This window comes from Melitaea cinxia, chromosome 27 (assembly GCF_905220565.1).
Source record: "Melitaea cinxia chromosome 27, ilMelCinx1.1, whole genome shotgun sequence".
In the NCBI taxonomy this organism is placed as follows: Eukaryota; Metazoa; Arthropoda; class Insecta; order Lepidoptera; family Nymphalidae; genus Melitaea; species Melitaea cinxia.
In genome coordinates this window covers 2723955-2738805 of record NC_059420.1, presented here as the reverse complement: position 1 = coordinate 2738805, position 14851 = coordinate 2723955, and the positions used below count along the sequence as shown (strand labels likewise).

General features: G+C 33.9%; 1 protein-coding gene across 1 annotated transcript in view; it reads left to right on the top strand.

The window, feature by feature from the left end:
• The first annotated feature begins 2003 nt into the window (after positions 1-2003).
• The window catches only part of LOC123666818, a 124987-nt gene continuing 112139 nt past the window's right edge, over positions 2004-14851 (top strand). The window contains exon 1 of the mRNA XM_045600843.1: positions 2004-2261. The gene's annotated coding sequence lies outside the window, so the exon portion shown is untranslated. The remainder of the gene's footprint in view (positions 2262-14851) is intronic.

Below are 14851 nucleotides of genomic sequence, written 5' to 3'. Positions count from 1 at the left end.
TGTTTTTTTTGTTAAGATAATGGCGCGACTGGTGCTTATTTTTAACATATTAACTATGTATATTTTTATATTATCAAAAATACCACAATCACAGTATTTATTAAAATAGAACTAAATACTTAACAATTTACCTTTTATCCTCTTTTAACCTAAGGTGGCAATTTTTTAATATAAATCACAGTATTTATGTCTAATATTTAAATAAAAATCACAGTATTTATGTTTCAAACATTTAAATAAAAATCAAATTATTTAAGTCTCTAATATCTTTTGTTTTAACTATATTAATAAACTTTTGTATTCACTAATTTGAGCTTAACACTGGTAAAATTGCAGAAATTGTTACAGAAGTAAATAAAGAAAGATGATAAGTTAATTATTTATAAATATAAATTAAGAAAATACGTAATTGAGATAATTTGAAATTTTGAAGTCTCGAAATTGCGCCAGTCGTGAGCTTTTTTTTAACAACAACACACATTATGCCAGAATGTATAATAAATACATCTTGCGTTTTTATGGTCAAAAAAATCAGTTTTAGGTTTAATTTAAGGAATTACAACATAATAGATAATAATTAATTATTGGAGACACATTATAATTTAAAAGACATAAAATTTCATGCGTTAAATTTTATTTTCTTATTATTTTTTATTATAATGGTTACACTGGAAACCGATCGTCAATTCGATTCCAATTTCAATTCAATTGAAAGCTCGATTTGGTCAAGAGTACCAAAATATTACAGATTGGAACTGGAACTGTATTGAATTCGTGTTTTTGTGAGATTGGGATTGAAGTCAAGAGTAAGCCTACAGGTAAGACGATATAATATAATATATATAAGATTAAAAATTGTCGAAAGAATTTACCTGTAGCCCTATGTATAAAAGAAACTATGTGAAATGTCTCCAGCAAAATCAAACTGAATTCAAAAATTCTTACCCAGATTTGAACCTACTCCTAGCTTAATTCAATGAATCATTTCTCTAATTCTATAAATGTCGAGAAACTACATGTGTTTTCCGTTTCCCAGTACATGTGTGTATTGCACATTGTTCTGTAAATAAAATTACTGAACATACGACAGATACGCTATATTGGCGAATTTGCATTTTTTTTTTTATTGAATTATAAAATTGAAGCATTGAACGAAATGTAAAAAGCCTAAGAAGTTATTATTAAAATTATTATATCATTAAAAACATAATAATTAAAGGGATAACTAATTGCCAAAAGAATAATTTTACTTTCATTAAATAATTGTGTAATTTTATCAAAATTTTAGTTTATGTCGTCGGAGATCGTTGAAATTTAAAAACGTAGGTAGTTCTTAACTTTTTAAGCAACATTTGAAAGGTCAACAAAAAGATCAACCGAAAATTAATTAATAATTATTACATTCTCCTTTCACGATAATTAAATCTGCATTAAATTTAAATCACAATTTCTCTCAGCGAATACCTATGTGAATTGTCAAACAAAAGAATTGGATGCGAAATTTTATTGGAATCTATTAAGCTGTGTCCATAAGTGTGAAATTTAAAAATAAAAAATCTTACGCAACACCATGAATACCTATATACAACTAAAAGATAATTCTATACAGAGGGAAGATTTGATTTTTTGTTTGTTTGCTGGATTAACTCAAAAACTACTGGACCGGCTTTAAGAATTTTGATTAGTGACATAGGCTGTATTTTAGCATTCGCGAAAACGGAACAGACAAAATCATGTAGTCCAACGCAAGTGAAGCCGCAGACGGAAAGATAGTCCAAAATAATTTCGTAAAATAAATTCAAATGATTTAAATTTCATATTTTATTTATCGATTTATACTATGCAGAATGCAATTATTGGTTCCCACGGTTGGTGTGTAATACTTCACATATAAACGTGGCCTTAAACAGGTAAGAAAAGACGCGGGCGAAAGCTACACTGTTTTTTTTATCTCGATCATACGATACGTTGACCACGCTGGCACAACCATTCAGGTTAGTTTAGTACTGGCCGAGCGCCCGACGTGAAAGGGTGTGTCACTTTTCGTGCTGAAACATCGCGCCAAAATTACGAACTCGGATTTCAACTTTTGCAAATCAATTTAAACTTTTATAACACGTTGTAGTTATTCGATTTATCTCTAAAAATTACTGTGGTGTGTTTTTTTATTTTTTTCACATATGGATGTGACAAAAGTGATTAATTTTGTGTAAAATGCGTGTTGCATAAGTGAACTTTTATTAAGCTGAATTCTCGTAAAGGTAAGGTTATTTTTTCTTTCAATGCTTTGTTAAGGACAGATAATAAACGGGTTAAGCTGATTACGTGGAAATACTTTATATGTTAATTGTAATTATTAAAAAAAAAACTTCTTTAAAATATAACCCTTACTATTTAAAATTATAAATTAAAAAATATAAAAATTTAGTTTAAAGTATGTACAAAATATTTAAAGGTTATTTAAATATAGCCTATACCTACTACTGGAAAAAAAATTTTGAACGAAATAATTAAATTGAAAATGAACAAAAAGTATTATGTTAGGAAATAAAATAAATAAAAAGTAACGTTCAATAAGTAAATATGATTTGAAAAAAATAATAATTTCATAGTCAATATACAGATAACATATATAAAATTTATAACAGAATAAAGAAAATTAATAGGCGTCATACAATATTGGTGTAGTGGTGTTACATTGTTTTTTTTTTTTTTTTTTTTTTTAATACAATAAAAATATCTCAAAAAGTAGCTTCTAAATTTAAGACGAATGAAAAATGTTGATGAACGTATCGAACGCATCGTGCATGAACTCGCTAATTTCAGGTACTATTGGTATGGTACGAATTGAAAAATTCTTATTATTATGGATAGTCCATTTACCGATGAAGGCTATAGACTTTTTTTCTTATATTGACGCGTCTGAAACCGCTAGTCTTATTTCTTATATATAAAATTGTCGTGTCACAATGTTAGTTACCATACTCCTCCGAAACGGCTGGACCTAGAATGACGAGACGAGAAATTTTGTGTGCATATCGGGTAGAATCGGCCAACATCTATTTTTCATATCCCCAAGTTATAAGGGGGGGGGGGGGGGTTAGTTGGTTTTTTTTTTTTTTAATTTACATCCACGGGCTCAAAATGCCTTTTGTTAAACATTTATTCATAAATTTCTGAACATTTTATTTAGGGATTAAGGGTGTTAATATAGGTGTATGGCTTTATAAATAAAGAATTAAAAAAAGGGTGTTAATAACATATATGGGAAAACAACGTTTGCGGAGTCCGCTAGTTCTGATTATAAATATAGCATGTTAGAATAATAATTAAAGATACACAAATTCGTGTTAATAGTTAGTTAATAATGTATTTAACTAAATGAACAAACATAATTGTTGAATTTTGTTTAAAGTTTGTTTGTATGTATAGTCTCATTTAACTAAACAAGTTATGTGTAATTATGTAGAGGAAAGAGTGATTATGAGCACATTTTGGCTTTATAACATCACGCTCCATATATATCAATGACTGGATTAAGCTCCAATACTTCTCCTACATAGAGAAAGAGGCCTATGCCTAGCAACCGGATGTTATAGGCCGAATTTAATCACAGTGAGTTTCAAGTCTCAAAACGAAACCAAATGTTTATATGTATGAGTCAGCACTGAAAAAATAGTTATTTAGCAAGTCTATAGGCCATATAACATCACGCTATGACTGGAAGTGACGCAATAAAATTTCAAAACGACGTGACGAAGTTTATCTTTGTGTTACGTAAACAATTATTTTTATAATTATTAGATTAAGAACCGGGCTAGTGTAGTGGTATTCGCTTTAACTCCGGCGGTCGCGGGTTCGATACCCGGTAGGAGCAGACATCAGTGTATTTTTTTTTTAATTACAAAAGTTTATTAAACATTATACATATTTACAATTCTGTATTTACTTATTAGTCTCGCGTTACTCGTGGTAGAGAACTATTTCACCATCCCGCAGTAGAGCTGACTGGTGGGTTAAGCTTCTCCAATTGTATGAAAAACCCAGTAGTGTTGTGTTTATAGGGTCATTTACTTTGATTAATTCGTATTCGCACTCAGCCTAAATATCAGACCAGGCTAGGCCTCTTTGTCCATGTATGTGTGTTTTAGGCGACTACTTGCACCACTACACCGTAGCGGTTGTTCGATGATAGTCAAAATCAAAAAATCAAATATAACTTTATTCAAATATGCCAATAATTTTACAAATTAAAACTTTAAAAATCAATTATTATATTTGTAGAAGTAAAGCTACCACTGATTCGGAATGTAGATGCTGCAGAGAAGAACCGGCAAGAAACTCCGCAGTTACTCTTTTGATAATAATTTATAAACTGTTTTAGCACAAAATTAGTAATATCTTGCATGAAATACAGCGTCACTAGTCCACGTATCTTTATCAACTTTGTAATCCTGCACCGAATAATCGCTTTATCTATTAGTCTCTTTGATAAAAACTATCAATTTATGTTGATACAATTCAAAAATTATAATAAATGTGATAATTCGGTAAACATCCAATAAGACTTTAAAATGTACAGATAAAGTAATTAAGCGAAAGAAAGATAAATTTATATCACGCAATGCAAATATTACGTAGAAATATACTTAGGTAATAAAAAATATATAATAAATACGATAACGTACTCATAATACTTTTTATTATATAGAGGTAGAGTTTGAGAGTTCGTTTGTATGGGCTAATCTTTGAAGTAATTGAATCGATTTTGAAAATACTTTCGCCAGTAGCAAACTACATCATTGTGGATTGTCATAGTTATGACGTAGGATATAGAATTATATATATTTAACTAGCTGACTCAGGCAACGTTATCTTGCTGCTAAACGTTAACGCCGCTTTATCTGCTTTTGTTGACGTAATCGTTATACGTCAAAATAAAATGAACTCATCGAGAAAAAAAAGTGCGTCCGTACAAAGTACACACGTCAGAAGTGAAACTTCTTTGGCAAGCTAATTTTTATTTTCGTTTATATTAATAGAAATCTAAAGCTTTAGATTTCCGTTCCAGATCCATCGACAAAAACGTCGCCGTTTCATCAAAACGTTACCGTTTCATCCGTAAAAAATTTACCCTCATGCGCTTAAAGAAGTTTCACTTCAAAAATCGATTTTTTTGACTAAACACGAGAAGTAATGATAAAATTGTAATTCCAAGTTCGGATCATTTAGAGTACACGGATGTTGTACCTGTGTATACTAATACTAGCTGACTCGGCAAACGTCTTGCCGCTAAACGCTATTTAGAAATAGGGGTTGGTGGTAGAGGACTGAAAATTTAGGGTTATATGTATTTTTCAACGCCAAATCATAATAAAATAAAAAATAAATAATTTATTAAAAAATTAAAAAAATAGGGGTGGACTACCCTTAACATTTAGGGGGATGAAAAATGGATTATGTTCGATTCTCAGACCTACCCAATATGCACACAAAATTTCATGAGAATCGGTCAAGCCGTTTCGGAGGAGTTTAACTACAAACACCGCGACACGAGAATTATATATATTAGATTATAAAGATTATCTTTGTATTGTATAGTCCATGTCCCGTACACAGGCAATTTCTTCTCAAATCAACTCCTGTGTGTGAAACCGCGGGACACAAATGTTTCCATAATTGACCGCCGAATTGAACGTAGCAGAAACCGCCGGATAACACTAGTATAATTAGGCAATTAAATGTAATTTTTAAGAGGCTTCAAGTGTTATCTCTTGTTTGTTATGAATTGTAAATATTATCATTAATACAGCTATTAGTGAAACTATAATTATGGATGTATGTTTATTCTTGAATGTATTTAGACGACTGTTTCAATTTATATATTAAAATGTGGCAAACAAGCGTACGGCTCACATGATGGTAAGCGGTCACCGTAGCCTATAGACGCCTGCAACCCCCAGGAGTTTTGGCTATCATTGTCACCACAAGAACACGCCAATACTTGAGAGCAATAAGACTTGTCTGTTATCTTCTGCAAGGTTGAAATCCTTAACTTCTTACCCAGCCGGGATGTTGCAAATTTTGAGGAAGGTACTTCCTGCTATGTTCTACCCGGATAAAGGAGTTATAGCCACGACAAATTCTGATTAAGTGCTATTACTACTACTGATACTCTTGTAGAGTCTAACTAACCCTATTAGTTGGAGGGTAGTTTATCCCTTTCGTAAAAAATTCTTTAAGAAATGTGGGTAGGTATAAATTTTATACAGAAAACAAGGTAGAAAAGGGAGGTAGGATATAAGCTACCTGATTAGGCGTTCTTCGTTTGAAATTGAGAACTACAACTGTATAGCTAAATTACTTGACAGTACGGATCTAGCTTATTTGAGCTAGGTATTAGGTACATCTACCCGTATTTAGAATTTCAAACATCTATTATATTCGGTTGCTATATTTAATAACGGTTCGTTTAGATTGCGAACAGTTAAATTAAGGACATATCTCATAAAGCAAGAAATAATATCAAAATCAAAAACATTATACCTACAATAGTACTGGTAGTTAATAATTGACGTTAAAAAAAAAACAAATTTCGAAATTAATTAGCGCGCGAAAGCGACGTTTATTTTATTATCTGTGCACTTGACCGCGTGTCCGTGTCACCTCTCGACGAGAGAGGTGCGCGAGGCCGGGGGTCACAACAGATATAATATACATACGTATAATAATATTGTTTTTGGCTTATCTCTTCATTACATTTGAATTTTTTTTTTCACAAAGGCAAACAAGCGATGAGAAGCGCCCACCTGATGGTAAGCGGATACCTTAACATATAGACGCCTGCAACCCCGATTTCCAGAAGCTTCCTACCTTACTCACCAAAGGAACACAACTCTACTTGAAAGCAGTATTATTTAGCTGAGATCTTCTGTAAGGTTAAGGTAGTAAAGTAGGGGGGTACCCGTCCGTCGGGGATGTACCGAGTCGGGCTGTTTCAAAATTTGGGCAGGATTTGTTTTAAAAACGTATATTAAAAATTATTTGTATTATTCTGTCCCAAATCGAATGTTTATTTTTTAAATAAAAATAGATTGGCAAACAAGCGATTACCGTAGCTTTAGACGCCTGCAACCTAAGAAGCATCGCAAGCGCGTTGCCGACCCTATCCCTAATTCTCCCCAGGAGCTCTGGTCACCTTACTCACCACAGGTACACAACACATATATCCAGCAGTCTTATTTAGCTGTGATCTTCTGTAAAGTTGAGGTACTTCCGCAGTCACACTGCTCCAAATTTCGAGTCAGATATTTCCTGCATCCTACTTCAATATAAAACTTTTTCATTCATTACAGCCTATACAGTCCACTGCTGGACATAGGCCTCCACAAGCTCACGCCAAAAATAACGTGAACTCATGTGTTTTGCCCATAGTCACCACGCTGGGCAGGCGGGTTGGTGACCGCAGTACTGGCTTTGTCGCACCGAAGACGCTGCTGCCCGTCTTCGGCCTGTGTATTTCAAAGCCAGCAGTTGGATGGTTATCCCGCCATCGGTCGGCTTCTTAAGTTCCAAGGTGGTAGTGGAACTGTGTTATCCCTTAGTCGCCTCTTACGACACCCACGGGAAGAGAGGGGGTGGCAAAATTCTTTAGTGCCGTAGCCACACAGCACCAATATAAAACTTACATAAAATTAATTGCATTATTCTCTCCTAAATCGAATGTAACGCTTTTTGTACATTTTAAGTTAACTTTTATTTATCTTCATTAAGGAAAAGTCGATTAATTATAAACACAAGGTTATACAATTCACTTTTAATGACAACGTACATAAAAAAGTAACGAAAAAATTGTAGGTGTAAGACAATTTTTAATATATTTTTACTGGTTACAAAAATGAATATCTAACAGATAAAATGTAATGTAGTGTATAAGGCAGAGGCGGCTTGTAATATTTTTTGATGGGGGTTCACAAAAAAATAAAAGAAAAACCGGCACTTACAATTTATTTTATTTGTATATAAATCCAATCCATCCATTCAGATTTATCAACACTCTTTGGAACATGTATGTATATAAATATATATTAAATATATACATAAGACAGCGTTGTCAATGTTTGGGAACAAAGGGTGCAACGGACATGACGTCATTACCAGTGTCAGGGCTTTTAGTCCTGAGAATAGCTGAGGTCCCACCTTTTTGTGAGACACACTGTTGCCGCGCTACTATCTTCTTTTATCGTCTACTTTTTATTTTATTTTATTTTGTTTTTAATTACTCACATATTGTATTAGACTTAAGACTTTAATTGTAATGCCTGCCGCGGACGTTATATGTATATGCATATATTGTGTGTGTTAGGAACAGTGTGCTTTACAAATAAAGTTATTATTATTATTAATGAACTTTCCATCGAAGGTTATAATACGTAGAATTTGCAAGCTTTAGTACGCAGACGTTACCGGGCATATACGTTTCAAAATGGTCGAATGAAATATAAAATTTAATGAGAAATATAATTGAATATTAATGTTAAAAGGACTTTGAAATAATGCGACGTCATTATATTATTTAGTATTGTCGGTTCTTGATTCTATATATACATAATAATAATACATAATAAATAACTAGCAGTGCCCACGACTTCATCCGCGTGGAATAGTGATTTTAGACAGAATTTTTTGAATACATCTTTTGGGTTTATTTTCGATTATAAACACCGTCGTTTGGCTATTTACATATTCAACGTGATTCTTAAAACTTGGCATAGCTTTTTTATTTATGAACTGATTGACATGAAACAAACACTAAATGTTAAGTGAAGCTTACCGCAATATATTATTGAAAAACGCATCTCAATCGGATAAGCCGTTTCTGAGATTATTGTGCACAAACATATTACATTTACATTTTTATTTATTTTATTATTTTTGTTTATATCAAATACTCACTGTTCCTTCCTGTCTACTGTTCCTTGGAGCTGTGAAAAAATCAAACTTCTAAGCCAACGCAATCAAAAGATACAGGCATTTATGCTGCAAATTTTCGGCATTCGTCAGTCAGTCAGTCAGTTCAGCCTATTGCAGTCCACTGCTGGACATAGGCCTCCCCAAGTTCGCGCCAGACATCCCGGTTTTACGCAATCCTCATCCAGCCTACACCGGCAATCTTACGTAGATCGTCGTTCCAACGGGCCGACATTCGTAAGGGAATCACGACCTACAGAGTACTTCTCGTGAACTCAGAATCTTAAAATTTGGTACGAAGCAACGCCATATAGCACAAATAAAGGAAAAAATGTTAAAAGCATTTTTAGTTACAAAATATCTTTAATAATTTGTGTACGGAACGACTCCAACTCACACTTGGCCGATATTTCTCAAATAAATATGCATGTATCTATAAATACGAGACCATATATTACAACCCAAGTCGGAGCGGAAATCGAACACCGAAGCAGAAAGCAGAGCCACTGCAATTTACTGTAACGATCCTTCTCCTACATAGAGAAAGTAGCATATGCCCAGCAATGGGATGTTACAAGCTGAATCGTGTAAAACATATAATCATCATCATCATCATCATTATCACATCAGCCTATCGCAGTCCATTACTGGTCATAGGCCTCCACAAGTCCGAGCCAAAAATGGCGTGAACTCATGTGTTTTACCCATAGTCACCACGCTGGGCAGGCGGGTTGGTGACCATAACATATAATGAATAGACCTTACCATCAAACCCATTTAAACCTTACAATAAAAACCGACTAATGTGTGACGCGACTCTCTTTAGATGTATCACGTGTACATCATGATTTCCTGGTGTCACCATAACACGGAAGTTTCTTGAAAATTTATCATCGAACTGCATTTGGTCGTGCCTTCCATGTTTGTTTGCTTTATAAATCTATACTAGCCGAGCTGGCTGAACTTCGTACCTCTTGTATTTTTTTTTCTTGAATATAATAATAATATTTATCGAAATAATTTTCTATTTTTACTTGGGACAAAGTTACTTATCTGTGCAGAATTTCATTAGAATCCAGTCGTTTTGGAGATTAGCCCGGACAAGAACAAAACGTCGTGATATTTACATTTGTATTGGCCAATAACTGGACAAGAACTGCACAAACGCCCAGACCACGACAAATATCGGTATGGCCAATACAAATGTTTGTCATGTGACCGTGTCGGTCAGTGTAAAATAAATGGTGTGTAAAATAAATTTTGCAAATTTGAATTTAATGTATCCCGTCCTGGAATTTTCAATTAACCCTTTCGCGATTTTTTTCTAATACTACTAGCTAACCCTGCAAACGTTGTTTTGCCATATATCTTATTAATTCCTTAATCCCCCCCCCCCCACAACTTAGGGGTATGAAAAATAGATGTTCGATTCTCAGACCTACCCAATATGCACACAAAATTTCATGAGAATCGGTCGAGCCGTTTCGGAGGAGTTTAACTACAAACACCGCGACACGAGAATTTTATATATTAGATATGAATGTAAAATAATTTTAGTTCGTCTCTTTAGAACCCCCCCCCCCCCCCTAAGGTTAGCTTGAATAATTGTTCACATACAAAAACAATGGAAATATCGTTACACAAGCGAATACTTGAAATCGGAATAATTGTAAATTTATAAATCCTTTACCTATTTCTCGAACAATACATTGTGTAACGAATAAATATTTATAGAGAAGACCATTAAGTAATACGAATTTTTAATCAAATCACTCTGACCTATGAAGTGGTGACTTCTCAATTTGTGATGTTTATATCATGTGCTGTGTGGCTACGGCACTAAAGAATTTAGCCGCCCCCTCTCTTCCCGTGGGTGTGATAACACAGTTCCACTACTACCTAGGAGCTTAAAAAGCCGACCGATGGCGGGATAACCATCCAACTGCTGGCTTTGAAATACACAGGCCGAAGACGGGCAGCAGCGTCTTCGGTGCGACAAAGCCAGTACTGCGATCACCAACCCGCCTGCCCAGCGTGGTGACTATGGGCAAAACACATGAGTTCACGTTATTTTTGGCGTAAACTTGTGGATGCCTATGTCCAGCAGTGGACTGTATAGGCTGTAATGATGATATCATAATTAGCTGTGCCCTACGGTTTTACTCGCGTCAATTTGAGGTAATCATCATCATCATTTCAGCCTATTGCAGTCGACTGCTGGACATAAGCCTCCACTAGTTCGCGTCAAAACTGGCGTGAACTCATGTGTGTTGCCCATAGTCACCACTGGGCAGGCGGGTTGGTGACTACAGGGCTGGCTTTGTAGCACCGAAGACGCTATAAATTTGAGGGAATAGCGTACTCAAATGTTTATTTATTTTATTTTATTTATACTTTATTGCACACTTACAAAAATAATATTAAAAAGAAGGGACAAAAAAAACATAGTAAATAAAAGTGCAAAGGCGGTCTTATCACTGACAGTAATTTCTTACAGACAACCCTATACGAGTAAAGGAAACATTTGTAACATATAACAAATGTTGTCACATCACAATCAAAATGTTATAAATATATTATTACATCAAATCTGTAATATGACGTAAAGATATTAAAATAATACCGCTAAAACTTAAATATGAATCATCAATTCACAGTAAACAATATAAACAAATTTAATAGGAAACGAGGAAAATCGTGCGTTTGTTTAAAATATAATATTCTGAGTATTAGAATAACGCCCCATGTTTTAGTATCATCGAGCAAATTAAAAAATATCGAACACTAAGCTGTTCCTCATGATTGTACCTGCGTAACTAACTTTATGTGTCTGACCTTGGTCTGGGTGTTTGTGCAGTTCTTGTGGGTCTCCCCACCGTGCCTCGGAGAGCACGTTAAGCCGTCGGTCCCGGTTGTTATCATGTACACCTTATAGCGATCGTTACTCATACTAGGGAATATATCTGCCAACCCGCATTGGAGCAGCGTGGTGGATTAATCTCTGATCCTTCTCCGACATGGGAAAAGAGGCCTATGCCCAGTAGTGGGATATTACAGGCTGAAACGAACTAACTTTAGGTTAGTAACTAGTAGGTGTAAGTATTTCATTTTAAGGTCATACCTATCTCCAATTCTCGATCAGCCCCACTGGGATAGTGTCTCAACCTTATAGAAGATCATAGCTAAACTAATAACTAGCAATACCCGTGCGAATAATTCGCAATTAATCAGTATAATAATTGTCAATCATGTTGACGTTGTTTCAAAATTAAAGCCATCGTATATATAATTGTAATAATCAATTAATTTACAAAAACAAAAGCAGTAATAATTTTTTTAGCTGTAGATGCCGGTAGAGCAAGCAATTACCTATAAAATGATATATAATTTATGTGGAGTAATTGTGAGGTTTTTTTCTGAAAAGGGAGGCAAACATCTTAACCTTAGCGTATTAATAGATATGGAAACAGACAATACACGAGCACAAATGCTCAAACCACGATAAATATCAATATGGCCAATACAAATGTTTGTCATGTGCGGGGATCGAACCCACGACCGCTAGCGCAACATGCGGTGCTTGACCACTGCGCTAACGCATCGTCAAATTTTATTCGACTGTATTTCTTTTATGTGAAAATATAAAACTCTAAATAAATATCAATATAATACAATAATCTAAAAAATAAACTCTATATAAATACTCATAAATAGAGACAACTCAAAAAGAACAAGTCAGATTTCGATTAAATTTATTTATTTATTTATATTTATACTTTATTGTACACCACAAATATATTACAAAAAAAACATAAAGATAGTTACAGACAGTGAAGTACAATGGGCGGACTTATGGCTAATTAGCCATTTCTTCCAGGCAACCCATCATTTAAGATCAACCCACAATTTAAGTGGGACCACATGATAAACACCACCTTTCGATTAAAAAAAGAATTATTAAAATCTGTACATCAAGTAAAAAATTACCTGGTAACACACATAAAAGTATACAGTCGAATAAAATTCATTAAAATATTATGTATCAAACCATCAATAATTTCTAATTTTACTGGATAATAATCTCACCGTAGGTTGTTGTAGGCTGTACTGTGATGAATTTGTAATGTAGCGCAGCTGTCGCCCTAGAACCTTTGAAGGAGTCTTATAAAAGGTAAACACTTATTATTACCTAGATAGATTTTTTTCTAGACCAACTTGAATGCTGAATACAAAATTTGATAAAATAGCGTATTTTTGTAGAAAAAAAAGTAATTTGCGTTAGTAAAAAAATTAGTAGATATTGTTATTGAAGAAAACTTGTACTACTCCGTGATTACTTAGGAAACGTAACTCTATGAAGATAGAAAGAGAGAGTGTTACGTTATACGTAATAATACTGTTTTCAAGCAGTATTGTGTTCCTATTGGTGAGTAAGGTGACCAGAGCTCCTGAGGGGATTGGGGATTGGGTCGACAACGCGCTTGCGATGCTTCTGGTGTTGCAGGCGTCTATAAGCTACGGTAATCGCTTACCATCAGGTGAGCCGTACGCTTGTTTGCCGACCTAGTGGCATAAAAAAAAAATACGTATGTTACTGTAGGAGTAAAAGAAGTTTTACTTCAGTCGCGTGGTCCAAAGCACACTCGTTGGAACGAAGTTCCTTACGGCAGGCTTGACATTTGGCTGGACCGAACTGAAAAAAATGATACTAAAACCGTAAGAAAAATATATAACGGAAGTTACGTAATATCAATCACACGACTGTATAATATGACGTTTGTAAAACTAAAATATTACTAGTAAACTTTTTTTAAAATATTTATGTAATTTTATACTGTCGACATAAAAAAAATAGACATGTTTTTTTAATTCACTTAATAGTTTGAATTATTATTATTATTATTATTATTATTTTATTTGATTTATTTTATTTTACGGTTTTGTTATTTTTTTAAATAATAAATTTCATAAATACTTTTATGTACTTAATTAAAAACCAATCAACAAAATTAAACAAAAATCAAGAATTAGAAAATATATAGAAAATTCAACATTTTTTTTCAAATTGTGTTGCTTCTATACAATCCGAAGGAACTTCGTTCCTACCTGGAGTCCCATGACACCACATAATTATTATTATTATTTCAATAACAATATTTACTAATTTTTATTTGGATTAAACATGACATGTCATTACATTATACAATATTGTTAATACATAAGTACATGTTTAGTCAACAATATGACATGCAAAAATTTATTACAAAATATTTAAAACTAATATCAACAATTACGTTAAATTTATTGTAGGTATTATTGTAGGTCAGTACCTCGGAGAGCACGTTAAGCCGTCGGTCCCGGTTGTTATCATGTACATGATAGCGATCGTTACTCGTAGTAGGGAATATATCCAACCCGCATTGGAGCAGCGTGGTGGATTAAGCTCTGATCCTTCTCCTACATGGGGAAAGAGACCTATGCTCAGTAGTGGGATATTACAGGCTGAAGCGTTATTGTATATATTTAATAATAATAATAAACGCTTCACACTCAACGGTCCCCAGTAGGATTTTCGCCTGTGTCGGGGGTCCGGAAACACACTCAATACATAAGCACTCGCCCAGACCACGACAAACGTCTATATGGCCAATACAAATGTCTGTCGTAAGCGGGGATCGAACCCGCGACCGCCAGCACAACAGCCAGTCCTGTGACCGCTGCGCCAACGCGTCGTCAAGTTTAACATATTTGAAAATCACACTGTTAATCTATACAAATAAATAAAATTGGAGTGTCTGCTTGTAATATAAAAATAACCACTCTTTACTAAATGCATATGGATGTATACACGGTACATTTACCAAAATAACATTTTTTATAA